The sequence below is a fragment of the Neodiprion virginianus genome, chromosome 7 (genome assembly GCF_021901495.1).
Source record: "Neodiprion virginianus isolate iyNeoVirg1 chromosome 7, iyNeoVirg1.1, whole genome shotgun sequence".
Lineage (NCBI taxonomy): Eukaryota > Metazoa > Arthropoda > Insecta > Hymenoptera > Diprionidae > Neodiprion > Neodiprion virginianus.
Window position 1 is genome coordinate 5,807,672 of NC_060883.1, and position 14,950 is coordinate 5,822,621.

A 14,950-nucleotide genomic window follows, 5' to 3' on the forward strand; every position below is an offset into this window, starting at 1 on the left:
CACAAGATTTTAAAAAATTTTGCATTTTCGCTCCACCCTAATAAAGGCGATATATGCACTAAAACGGAAAAAGAAATCTAGATCATCGTGATATGGTTAAAAAAAAGTGACCTCTAGCTGGATGGTGACGAAAAAGTCTGGATAGGTGAGAAAAGTGATGCAATATGAGCCATGAAAGTGGTGAAAATGAACGATTCTGAAATATGCGTAGACTCATTTTGGACAGACTGTCGGGCATTTGATTATAAAGTACGTAGAAAATGTCAGGCGATAAAGGGTGGTTGAGTTCATGTGAAGAGCCCCGTGTATTCCTGCGTATGTTCGATTCTATTAGCCTCCTCACTGTCGAGCAACCACCTTTTCCCCATCAATGTGACCACCTCCTCTATAAGGGTGGTTGAGAGTGGTCACTGAGGCGGGATTGCCGTTTTAATTGGGCCATGTATGAGAAATACGGGCTACTGTGATGTACGTGGTCCAAAATGTGCCGAGCGAGGCGAGGCTCGCCCGTGGTTTACCAGCTTCGGGAAACTCGCGGGTGGAAAACTCATTTTCACCAACCAGCGGACTACTTTCCCATTATTCTCGCGTAATTAAGATCAACACATGTTGACATGCCTCGGCCACTAGTAGCACTCACATTTTACTCGCTGCGTTAAAGCTGTGGTCGGATTTGTTTTAAATTTAAATTTCGGAAATCAGGCAGCCTGGCCATTTTGTATTTATTCCTTCTAAATCTTTTGCAATTTAATATCACTGAAAATCTGTTAGTGCAATATGTTTTTTACAATTAAACTCCAGGATTATATACCAGAAACTATGCTGTAAATTCAATTCTAATACGAGGTATATGATATTCGTTATAAAAGAAAAGAATACAACGTCTCTGGCATCTGTTTAGGGAAAGTTTCATTTCTTTCCAGTGGATCTTGTATGTCTGTATTTCTAACCTAGAGTGAATCGTTATTTCGCATAATAATTCTGCTGCGACGTATTAACCGAAATATGTTTATCCTCGTGGGATACGTAAATGGTTTTTGCACAATTTTAGAAAAAAGACTTTTAGATTCTAGCTGGAAATTCGTTTTCGTGTTTTCATTTTAAATTTGTATCTTACACATTCCTCAAATCAATCAAATCATCAAATATGCTGGTCGAGATGTTGAACAGCAATTAGAAACACGTTCATCTCCAAGTTCAACTTATCTAACTTTCGACTCGATCTTCTGCCTTTTTTGAATAAGATATTCTGAAGGCGGCATAGTATAGCATCGGCTGTTCAAGAGACCGACTCAAGCTACAGAGGAAACGTTCCCGCTTTCCTTTATTCACCCAATTATCCTCTCAGCGGTTGACCGGTCTAGTCTGTAACACCTAGAAGAGCTTAGCTCTCCTTAGTAATCCCCATTCCTAACCCAAAGACCGCGTTAGTCTTACTGAAGGGCTAAAATTCGGTGATCGTTCTTTCTCACTTCAAGTCATAACTCCTCGCATTATTCACAGACCAAATAGCTGCGTGCGGTTAATAATTGCAGCTAACCATAACGTGAAAAATTTGGCATGCTGAAATCGGTGAATAGTAACTTAACTCGTTAGAAAGTTTGTGTCATATTTAAAATCGTGTACCTAATGATAGTGTTTTGACCGATTTTACATATAATCATCGCGTATGTTTCATTCAATTTATTGAGCACATTATTTCTTCAGCAAACATGGTAACATTGTGTTTATTTTACGTACACGTAAAATACGCTGCGATTCTCTATGAAGTATCACTTCTTTTTAAGAAACGGAGTACAATTGGCGAAAGTCAGACAAGGTGAAAGAAATGAGTTTGGCGAATAAGGAATGAAGAAATACGTCGAGCCCGTATTTACTTTGCCGAGAACCCGTTTTTAGCCGAGTCGATAGTGAGAGAAATCGATACTAGAAATTTGTACATATCGGAAAAACAGCTACCGATAAAATGTGTATCTGTTAGGCTTAAACAAATTTTCACCACCATGTATACATATTTTTCTCATCGTTGTAGATCTGGCGGTGATCGCGTTTTTCTGCAGGCTACTTGACTGTATAAAAATGAAAACTCTGTAGAAAAATGACGTTCAAGATTCATATTTTTTCACATTAACACGTGAGTTGAGTAGGGTTGTTGTTAAATATAAATAGAGGGTTTTAACTCTCGTTGAAATGATGAGGTATTTGAATTTTTCAGCATCAATGCTGGTGAGATGAGGAAACAGGGTGAGACGGCAAAACAGTGGGAAACAACAAAAGTGTGGTAGACGCGAACAAAACCTTCGTTGGTCTGGGCGTGTCAAATTAATGATGACATTAACAAATTAGCAAAGAACAATGGAAATAGCGGCAAGTACATCCTGCGAGAGAATACCGGCCAGCGTGGATCCAGCCGGTAGAATTCTCTCGGAAAAATAAAATCGTAAATACTTTAACTCATTAGTGGTGATGAATGTTGGGAAACATGTGGCCCAGTCGCCATATATCATAAGGGTACTCCTGCATTCACACGTACATGTGTGTATCTGCGGACAACGTACACTGCAACCGAAAGTATGGCATTCCCTGGTAAACACAACGTTAGCACTCTCGAGAAACTATTTATTTATTTATTTTTTTTTATTTTTTTTCAATGCCAAGCTGAATATCGAATTCGTGATAAGAAGCATTGTGAAACTGAAATGGGCTGAACGCGAATTATCTAAAAAAAAAAGTTTTGTTACTCTCAAACTTCTTTCATTTACTGATCACGTCGTAATTAGATGACATTGATACAGTGTGAATCTACATTCAAGATTTCCAGTTCTCCGATTGAGATTTCAGCGCATTCAATCTCATCACCATTTATCATTTCTTAAGTATAGTAGGCAATCCATTAACTAGTTTTTGATAAGGCTGTTCTGATATTAACATACTTGTCGCATACTATAACGTGGTTTGAATGAATAAAAGTGCTGGATTACTTAGTTGACCCCTTTCAGGTGAGTTGATATTCTTAGGCCGTGTTCGAAAATTGACTGACAATACTGTCAGCAATCTTTTATCTCTTTTGCGCTGCCGAGTTCATGGACAGCTCTATCTCTGTCCTAGGGAATTTTTAGTACTGGCAGTCAATTTACGAACACGGTCTTAAATGACTTACGCGTCACACTCAATCAAACGAAGATCACATGTCTGTAAACAATTTCAAAACTGAAATGTTGAGTGCTCGAAGAGGATAACCGATACTGTGTCTGGAGGTCATTTTTGTTTATCTTTCAAGGTTTACAGCTGAAATAATTGTGAAAACGTCGTCTATAAAGTATACTATACAGCTATACTGCGCATTTGAATTCGATTGCAAATGTCGATGAAGTTGAAGTTTGTAACATTAACTTAACGATACTTTTTCAGAGAACTCACTGATTTACAATTTTAAGATTATCTGAAATTCAGTGAAACATGTGTTAGGGATTAATATACTTATATTTTGCAAAATCAACTGCTTCAAAGTTATTCTATATCTTAGCATAATTTTTCTGACATTTCGTTACGTTAGCGCTACTAACTTCAATTTCGTGTCCTACGAAGATTTTTGTTTACTATATACAAACTCGATAGTATTACCCTAACTCTAAATGACAATTTCGTGTTTCGATTGCAAAAAATATTTGTTAACTTTCCTCAATGAATGTCTGGATATGTCTCATAGAGGGTACTAAATTCACTATATATACTTTATGATTTTAAATTCAATACGAAAAATCGTCTCTACAAAGCTAAAACTCTTTAATATATGTGTCAAGCTTCTGAAAACGCGTTTATATCACTGAAGATTAAAATGTAATAGTACGGTTCTTTTCTTGCTTGATCGCTCTACGAGTAAAGAGGCGGTTCCATTCCAAGGGATAATAATATTTTTATTTACTCATCGTCAAACAAAGCAGTATGCCAACTTTCATTTCCAATCATTGGACTTCCGTCAATAATACTAAAGATGTTTAGAACGATGACGACTGTATAAATACTTCAGCTATGATCCAAACTCTGCAAATTCCTTAAAGCTGATGTATAAACTTAGAAAAATATATTCGTGGAATGCTGATTATGAGTCAGAATGTCTGAAGTATATTTCAGCATTTCCATTTATACAGTACTCGTCATTTGAATAACGCTATTTTTAAATTTCAGTAATGCACGTAACCCTGATTTAAACTGCATAATGGAACGTAACTTGAGATTTTACTCAAAGCACGGCTGCGACTGAACGTATTTTGCAAAATATAGTCCAAGAAATACGATTATTTGATTATTTCTTAACACTTAATAACTTCGATTGCCATTTGTGATAAAAGTTGCAAATCTAACAGATACGCCTTGTTCCATTGAACCTATGACAACAACTACTTTACTGTAGAATTAATGGGGTTTTCGCTGTTTCGTGACATAGCTTTATGCCCTGAGTAATGTGCATTTCAAAAAGTCATTGGATTCCAATTCCAAGTTTATGTAGTCGATGCTAACTCAACGCTCATACTTTTCTATAGGCTGGAGTAACCGTGTCTTTTTTCATGGAAAGACTGATAGGTAGTTGGACTATTCGTAAGAGATGGTCAGTGCATGCAAGTATTTGACCTCATCTAAGTTTCCCTACCCAACCAAATTTTCACTGCATCTTTCGTCAACTTAGTATCCGTACTCCTGACCTTATAGAACTGAGCATTGTAAATATGAACGTCAAATCACTGGGAAAATTGAATTATCAACTGGTTTTCAACAGGCCTTCTAATTTGCGAGGTCGTGTTAGACCTGTTATCTTACTCTTCTTGATTCTCTGCAGAGAGTATAGGCCAAAGAGTTTTATCGAGTAAGCGACGGTAGATCCAAAGCTGATTGGAGAATTGTTGCACGTGGCAGTAACTCTTGCAATCGATTTGACACTAAACTATTAACCGCGTTAAGACGCGTCAATAATGGGTAGTAATCGATTTGGGTTCAATTAACAATTACGTAGAGGTAGTGTGGGTATCAACGGTAGTCGTCTCCACCTAGAGTTTGGCTGCTCCATCAAAGGAGTCAGGCGTGTATATTATTAGTCGAGAAGAGGTGATGTGGGAGGAAGAGGTTTCCTTTTGAGTCAAACACAACGTTTCGTGAATACAGAACACGGCTAAGACGAGCTGGATTACGAATCAGTATCTGGAAACTTGGTAGCTAGTCAAAATTTATGTCAAGATATTGCCACGCTAATGTTGAACGCTATTGTGGTGACTGTCATTTTGATGGTTGCTCAGCAAATGAGTAATATTGACAATTCTTTGAACCGACGATAGTTGCAGGTTGTACATCGAGTACAAATGTATTTCTGGTCTCGATCATTGGAAATGATCTGCACTAACGTGATAAAATTTACGGCGAATGAAAGAACGGTATTCGAAAAATTCCATGAATGAGAGAATCTGCATCATGTAAGTTATTGAGTTTTCATTCTATGATATTAACTCAGTGAAGAGCAAAAATTGCTATGAAATCCGCGTCCTAGTCAGAGTAGTATATTTACTACCATCAAATACCGTCTTCTAACAATGAGTTTAAGTATGTATGACATTCATCCAGACACATGCCACCGCTTACTGCTGTAGTGGTGCTTCGATCGATGGCCCACGAGCATACGAGCAGGTTTCCTGATAAAAATGCTGGACAGATAAATTGGACTTGTCTTTATATCCCAGTAGCATTCTGAGTTGAGTCTGCCTACAGGCTGCAAGTTCAGAGCCGATGCGTCTACTTCCACATTTGACTGCGGGTCTGACATTTTGACATCACAATTTGCATTATTCGAAATCTTGCATAAGTTTGTTGTCAGGTGGCAAAAATTCCCTGTCAGGGAAGGTTCTGTCTTGACCCTGCAGAAAGATTTCCCACAGAGTCTCGTCAAATTTTTGCAACTGAAGGCAATGCTACTAGGGTAGGGATCTATTCGTATCCTTTGCGAACGGATAAGTGCGAACGAACGAATAGGTCCAGGCGCAGATCGGACACAGAGGTTATGGTCCAAATAGATCTCCATAAATACCGGGCAGATTCAATTATTCAGCATTTTTACCGGGGCTATGGTTGGCTGGCTCTTCGTGTGGCGATACTTGCATCCACGGTTTTGTATTTTTTGCATCTACCATGGTTTTCGTTCTTTGCAGGGTGCTGCCCTGACCCCTTTCTCGCAATCCCAAGTGCGAGTTCTTCATCCGATCATTTCTAATGTTGCCGACATTGTCTGGAGACTCATTCTGGATGTCGAATCGTCGGTCGGTATTTGTCCTGTCATGATATCTCGTGTATTTCGTTATTTGGAAACGGAACGAGACAAATTGTCCTTTACGATAAATTGCTGAGGGCATACAAATCTCAAGGCATCAATTTTTACTCTTTATAATCTACGTCACTGTTTCTTATAACGCATTTCTACTTCATGTTATCGAAGACTTAGGCATGCTTTTCATAATGATGGCATCAAAATACCAGCTTAGAGCACATACTTTAGTTTGAACAGTTTTCGTATCATTGGATCATCGTCTCACGTCCCTTACGTAATAATCAAGAATATCTCATTGTTAGTTTTCTTTGCTTACCGTATTGAACATTGTGAACTTTCCTTTCAACAGTGCAATTCTTTCGTATTGAACTTTCAACATAGGTCCCAGTTTCAGTTATAAAATTGAGTGCGAACAGTTACCATGAGTATGAGAAATGATTCATTTTCGTTATGACCGTTTGCAGTTTCCTCTTCCGCAAAAATTTTCGAAACTGGATTGAAAACTTTCGAATCGGACGTTGAAGCGAATGAGAATACGAGTGGGCACCTCCATCGATATCGTGCTTTCCGTTACTCGAGGAAGAATTCTACAGGGCTAATTCTGCAGTTGAGTAAACACGATAGTATAACGAGTTGGACCCAGTTGGGACTTCATACTTTCTAATAAAAGAGGATTTTTCTCTTATTCGTCAAGACAAATACGAGTTACTCTTCCACGTTCTTCACGATTCTTTGTTCACTTCGACCTCCAGTACAGTATATTTATGCTATTCCAATCTTTCCGTAATCTTGAATCTGCTTTCATCAACACACTAGAGTGAAAGCATTCCCCTTAATAATCCCTGACGGATCGGATGTAGAAAACAGCGGTAACGAAGTTAACGGTACCGGTGATTATTCGCGATGTGGTAGAATCAACTCAAAGATGTGCTGCTGGTCACGTCACGACGCTTTGCTACCCGGCGGTCCTTATTGCAGAGACGAATATTTCCCGCATATTGTTCAGTCAAAGGCTGCTCAATTTTGTATGATCCAGATCCATACGGTCATTTTACCATGGAAATCACATCCAAACAAAATGTCTTGCCTACACTACATTTAAACATATAGCTAGGTGTTTGGTAAAGAGGATCAATGAGCTTAAAAAATTCTGTTTCCGTCGAGTGTGCCTCGCTCTTACTGGCTTCGTAGTGCTGCACTGCTCCTTTCACATTTACGCACCTATTTACTCTTCCAATGAGATAACCGGTTAAATTGCTGGCTCAAGAAAACTCAGTCAAGAAAGGTATTCGTTAGTAGCCATCATCATCATTGTTACTGGAAACTTTAATATACAACATTACCAGTTCGAACTGAAGTTTTTTTTCCGTCATCACGAGAAGCTAATCAAAGTTGACATTATGCAGCGAACATGTATACCTATACTTTTCGAACCTTATTCTTCGAAATTAAAAACCAAGTTTACTTCATATTTACTCTAATATTCATGCAATGATCAAAGCCTAGGGGTTCCACGTCAACTTTACTGCACCTGTCCCTTGGAGTCAGTGATTTGAATGAGAAGTAATTACGTAGACTCTGTAGAGAAACATCTTTCGACTGAAGGATTTTGAAAAATTCGAATAACCATATGAGATACGGGTCTTGAAATTATTGATCGTCAATTTTACAAAAACTCTAATCTCCGCAATAACAATGGCAACAACAGCAATAATAATAACTCGGAAAGTGAGAGAACACGATTAAAAATATATCGTTAATATTGTTTGGCACGATATACAGTCACTTTTAGTTTCACCTAAGTGACAAAGTTTTGACTCCAAACTTTATACTTTTCCATGTCAATTGGCGAAGAAAATTCTTCTAGAAATCAGTGATTGCGGAAATTTGCATTATTTTAAATTAACAATGATAAAGTTTCAAGGTTTGCAACTTATATATTTTTTCATATTTTTCAAAATCCTTCGGTTAAAAGATGTTTCTCTGCTGAACCTACGCAATCGCTAAATTTCATTCAAATCGCTAACTACGAAGGACATGTGCGGTATAGTTGACGTGGAACAGCCCATAGAATTCACAGTGTAAATAAAAGTTAAAAATGCATCGATAGCGTACGATTCCGACGTACGTTTCAATGGTTAATTAACAAGACACGAAGCGATCAGTGTACACCTTGCTTTATACCGACAACGCGCGAGGTAAAGGTTAATCTATCAATTCTACAGTAAAATAATTTCAATTCAAGTTATTATAATCACGCTGCGGTGCGATGGAATATAAAAACAATTACATCGGCCTACCGTTAAAATATTTAGATGAGAGGACGATGCATTTTCATGAAGCACACCGGTAGGTAACTGTAGCGTCATTTCCTGCCACAATTGATATTCAAATTTCCAGAACTTTTAATTGCAATTATGATAATGCTTTTATAGTGCAAGCAAATTTATAGCACAGTCCAGCGAAATAGCCAACCTGTGGTAAACTCATTGGAAAAAGACTGAAATGTAATAGTAATTTCATTAAAAACGGCAATTAATGGCTCAAATATAGTTACGTCGTGGCTGCAAGGGTGGTGAAGAAATACAATAGGATGGCTAATGCTTGAAATATTTCTTCCATTCATTTTCTTTTGTTCTCAGTAATAGCACACCGTACAGCAAGGAGAAAAAGTAGGGGCTAAATTACGCGCCCTACTTTTTTTCTGCCTCCTACGGCTAAAGTCCTTTAAATTCGTAGAATTTTTTTTCTGTTTCTCAATAATAGATTTTGCCACAGTTTGGATAAGTCGAACCGTGAAGTAAGTTTCCACAAACCCATGTACATGTCAATATTTACGTTATAAGAGCGAGAATACAGTTCGAATGAGCAATCGCTGACAATTTCTATGCTGCGTCAATAGACGCAATTGGGAACAACAATGTTAATGTACTAAGAGTAAGCGCATTAGCAGCTACTTATCGGAGAACCCGGTGGTAAAGTACTTGCAAATACAGGCACTGAGCAGCGTGTAAAACACTACCTATTTAAACATTTGGATGATTTATGTAGTGACTGGTGCAGATTCTCACCAGTAACGAGAATGCTTTGTTTGGTATTCGGTAACACACGAAGAAGCTTACTCAAAGTTTTGGGTAAGGCTGAGTAGGGTGGGTAAAATCGCTCAGGTGATTCTAACGTACAAGAGTTCTCACCATTGTTTCAAGGCTGGATAAAATTCAATTGCATCGGGGTTTTTTCTGCAATATACATGACCGACATCACTGAATCAATATCACGATGTTTGGGTTTTCATCATGGCGGTAAAAATAATCTATCAACAGTGTATGATTTATGTATCCCACGCAGGACAATTATTTATCGATTTTCTGCATTACTTATTTTACGGAGTTGTCACGATATTTCAAATAATAAGCAGCTGCCGAGTGGCTGCTCAACAGCTGTGTTTACATTTCAACTTCCGGATTTTGAGAGGTAGTAGAAGTAAACAGCCTGGTTATCGATATCCGCCGTTATACGTATGTGCGTCAGGATTACGGTCGAGTGCCGTGTCAGCAAGCATTGATCAATCGTGTTTTTTTCATTATGAATACGCCTGTGAGGATTAAATTTGATGACCAGTATAAAAACCCTCCTGGCTATGTCCAAAACAGATCTTTGTAATCGAGTTGCTATTGAATAGGATATTCACTAGACATATATCGGATGTCTTTGTATGCTACAATAAGATTTTCATCTTCATTCATATTCACACAATATAACAACGTACTTATTTCTAAACTTGTAATTATTCAGACAACTATACTCGGAGTGATAGGAGTTAAGTTAGGAGTGATTCACTTATTCTCTTCATTCACTTATTCATTTGCTCCTCCAAACTGAACCAGTATTTCATTATTACCAACAAATTATTTATTACAGAACAAGTGATCCTACTCATATCTCTACCATGAGTAACATCTTTTTGGTAACGCTTGGGAAAAAATCTCCATTCACAAATTTATATGGGTGTCACATTGGAAAATTAGCACGTGTTAGTAATATCCCTATGCAATGATTTCATTTCGTGAAAAAGGGAGATACCGCGGATCTCTAAATGATTCCTCGTGGATGTTAGATAAACATCCAATGGACGTTTTAGTGTTCTGGTGGAACCTTGATAGCAGTGCCAAGTACTGATATGTATACGGATATAGTCGCTAAAAACGGTTACTCATCACCTGCGAGGCACTTGAAATGTTATGGTAGCACATTGCAACAGGGTTAATGGAAAATCATACGGTGGCGTTATTATGGAAATATCCTGTATATCGGTGCCGCGGATGGCAGAACAATAGACGAAAGTATCTCATAACCAAGATTAGTGCGACGCAAAGTATCTCAGGCAGAAAATTATAAGAGAAATCGCTGAAGCGTTGATACTGACGCTGGGCGAATAACGTCGTATACATTTAGAATAATTTGAAAAGTTCTTGCGTAAGGAGGTGATGTATGAAATGAACAGTGTTGAGCACGGTAAGCAGTTTCGCCAAAGAGAGTGGGTGATGTGCAAGTGGATAACATTTATCATAAAATTAAAGAAACGTCAGTTTGCCTGGTCAAATGCTATGAAGACAGTCTCGCACTAATATCATGAGCATTGTCATCTGTGGCGGTCTACATACATAAATTGATCCAATAGATGATCACCGATTAGAGTAACGTATATTGATCCCCGAAAATGGAATGACAATTGGATTACTATTTCAACTTCTTGAAGTGTATCGTTTCAATTGGTATTTCCTAAGTGTATGATGATTCACGCTCCTAATAGTTACGTTTTGTCAATCTCATCAATTCGCATCGAGTATCGATGGTGTACATCACTCTGTCATCTTCATAGCGCGTGAATGTGTATGAAAACACTTTGTTCTACTTCCAAGTTGCACTCTAGTAAAATTATTCATTTTACATTACTCCAATATGTGGCACTTGAATCGTGTAATCTTCCGGATATGGAAACCCACCAATTTGAACAAACTGATGTCCCAAACAATATTACGAAGTTGAGTGTCAATGTTATCACTGTCATCTTTAGCTCACGTATAATATCAATAAAGATATTTGTTCATGAAAAACTAAAGCAAAGCAGCTTGAAAATCTTCAGTAAAAATTAGATGCCGGTAAATTTTCACTCTCGAGACTTCTTGTTTCTTCAGAATCGGGCGTCACTTGCTTCAGGCAGAACATCGTTTGTTAAAGATTAGCTTCTAGAAGACAGTTAATCGTACTATCGTAGTACAGGAGGACATACTGAAACCACAGGCATTAGCTCGTTGGAATTGTCATGAACCCTTTAACGATGAACTTGGCGAGGAATGCAATGAAAAAATAATTGCTTAGGTCTAAGTGAAACGATTCCTATGCTATACATGAACAGAACGACGAATGAGAATTTTGGATCGAGGTATCTCACAATTAGAGCACAAACTTGAAAATCTGAGATAGCGCGTCATATGTATAGTTTGGTCAGTACTGAACGAGTATTTTGATCCGAGTGAAAATGTATTAAATGGAAGTTTAGGAGTCGGAAGTTTTTGCGATTCAATCCACGTAGGAAATCACTATTAAGGTGATAAGAAAATGAAGTACCATTTTACAGATACTCTCCATCATTTCCTAGATAGTGATACGCACTCGGGAAAATGAATTTCATGAGCATCAACGATGTGTCGTGGGGAATAGACCACAACTCATGACAAACGGACATAGCCAACAGTTGTTGTCGATCCCGTTGTCTATGTTGTGCGGGTTTATATGAGTTATAATGCAAATCGATTGGTTCATATACTGTTCATGAAGAGATCTCCTGACTCCTCACTTTATAGGACGTTAATATTGCACTGCTGGAGTTCGATTCCATTAGTGTTTTCCCTCATTTATGCCAGAGGCTGGTGATATCTGCTCGAATCTGCATTAGGTGCTAGACTCCAATACGTCCATCCACTTGGCTACTGATTTACCGTATTTGATGCTATAGTTGTTCAGAAGAAGAGCTACTGGACACCAGTTTTCATTTCTGATAAAGGTTAATGTAACCGTTGAGTACACACCTTTATCGTTAGTTACGAAATCGCCAATACCACTAGGTTGGATCACGACGGGGGATCCCATACTTCTAACAACTGCCTGAAGTATTATCGGTTGTATCCCTTGCAGTCTTCCTAATTGCTACTTCACGGGGGGGGGGGGGGGGGGCTACGTTACTTTATCGTGCTTAACTCAAACTATACCGTGAATTTTTCTAACAGCTGAATGATACGTGCGCTTGAGCTAGGTAAGCGGAGTTACAGCTCATGTTTAGGTTAAGTATCGTATCCCACCACGGTCACCCCAAAAGTTAAGAATTATTTGTGAAAATAAGCTAAGTATTAGGAAATGTGTAAAATGATAAAATACTGAATTCGGACAATCAACTACGACAATAATGAGGCAATTAAGAGTAGGACTGTCGTCAAATTTAGGTTAACAGTTGGGATGGCCGTGGTGGGATACATTGCTCGACCTGAACATGAGCTGTAACTTTGTTTGCCTTCCTCAGGCGCACAGATCATTTCACTGTTAGAAACACTCATGGTATATGCTTCACTCAGTGAGAATGCGGTTGAAGTCCATTAATACCAAAAGTTCATGAACGCATTAACGTTATTCTCGTTTGATCATGTACGCCTAATAGCTCATAAAGTGATGTACACGAATATGCTCATATGTGCACAGATTCAGAAATGAATCGACATCCCCCTACCTACATCCGACCGCATATTAAAGCTCAATTTTGCTGTGAATTGTCGTTATACATTCCCTGTACTATGAAATAAATATTTTTAATGCTGTTGAACATAATTTCAGTTACAAAACGACATAGAATAAGATGAGAAAAGAATTCAAATAAAGTAGAAATAGCATTTGCACAGAGAAAATAGCATTTTCCGGGAACGTTTGGGCTTTTTCTGACTGTCGATTCAAAACATTTATATGTAAATCACTTTTACAACTGAAATTTATTTTGATTTAGTGAAGTCCTGTAAGCTACGCAGAAAAGAGTTGCCTGTTTCGCACAGAAAAGCATTTGTAACTGTATGTGTGCTAGATATTTTTTATTGATCATTTCATCTTTTTATATTTCACTTCTATTATAGAAGAATGTGTAATCTCATCAGGAGACACACCAAATATGCTAAAACGGATTATTTTGTACATACATACCAGCTGCCGCTGCACAGTCGAGACATTCCACAGATTTTGTTGACTTTTGGCCTTTGCCCTCCGTTTGTGTAACAACTTACGAATTGCTACGTAGTTTGTGGTCTGCACTAATTTTTGCTCTTACAATGTGTGTTGAGCTCGACGGATGAACCTGGACGTACCCAATCGTCGCGTCCCCATAACTTTCTCGAGCAGACCTAAGTACAGAGAAGTCATATCTGTTAGGTGATATGTGCGGGAAATGCCGATCGAAAATAGAAAATAAGAAATTAATAATTTCTATATACTCTGCTGGTATAAAGAAGTGAATACAAAACAAAATAAATTAAGTAGATTGCGATTGACATTCATCTTGAGACTATGATGCACTTTCAAAAAGTTTACATAAAACAAATCTTCAAAATTCCAATTCATTATACATATCTATGAAAACGGTCACGATTAATCGACTAGATCTCATAAATTTAGATGAATATATTTAAATTAAAATATGATTTACCTGCAGGCTTGCACTTCGAGCGTGTTGCAATGTGAACTAAACCTTAATAATTTATCACCTACAGTATGCAATTATTTAACAAACGTAACAGCGTATTTTAGATCCGGCAAAATTTTTATTTTCACGGAAAACTCCTGTCGCCATACTTACATCAATTTTTCGCAAATTGTTTGAGGTTGCTTTTTGCAAACCAATTATGGTCATAATTTTGTAAAAACACTAATTATACGAAGAAAAATTAAAGAAAGATTTGGATCGCGTCTAACCAGCACAGGCGACTCATGGGAACATACTGCCAACGTACTCTGTGACGTCAGTCACAGCATCAGCCCATCGGGAGCCATTTGGGCTTGCGTTCGTTTCTGTCAAATTACTGCGGGTTGTTTATGAGATTGAATCGTATACAGTATCGCGTGAATGTAGCCATAGATTATAGCCGGATCGGTATACCTCCTTATTTTCATCTCCACGTGACGCTGCCGTCCCATGGTCTGAAATTTGTTCCGTCTCCACGAATCCAGAATCCAGTGACTTTTCAAGCCCCAATCAGAGGCGTTCCGGACATTCCGTTCCGTGTGCACTACCAGTATTTGCGAATTGTCAAACAAATCTCTGTATCTGTGTGTGTGTGGGTGCGTAACAAAAAACAAAAATGAAATCGTCAGGTCCTGTAAGTATAAAATTCTTCAGAATACGAAATTCATTTATTTAATTGTTCGTTGTAGTTGTTGCTGAAGTAGAAATAATTAGAACTTTCGTCACGTTTGACCGAATATCACCCAATTTCTGACCTATAATTCGAGAATATTCATATCATAACCTCTTATTTGCAGCCTAACGTAAGCATGTAACGTAAGCATGTAAACAATACATATGCTTGTGTGATTAATACCATT

At 37.9% G+C, this 14,950-nt stretch overlaps 1 protein-coding gene across 1 annotated transcript in view; it reads right to left on the minus strand.

Annotated features, from left to right (window-relative positions):
* The window catches only part of LOC124308771 (zinc finger protein 2-like), a 91,730-nt gene extending 77,980 nt beyond the window's left edge, over nt 1-13,750 (minus strand). The window contains exon 1 of the mRNA XM_046771804.1: nt 13,556-13,750. The gene's annotated coding sequence lies outside the window, so the exon portion shown is untranslated. The remainder of the gene's footprint in view (nt 1-13,555) is intronic.
* Between the last annotated feature and the right edge of the window lie 1,200 nt (nt 13,751-14,950).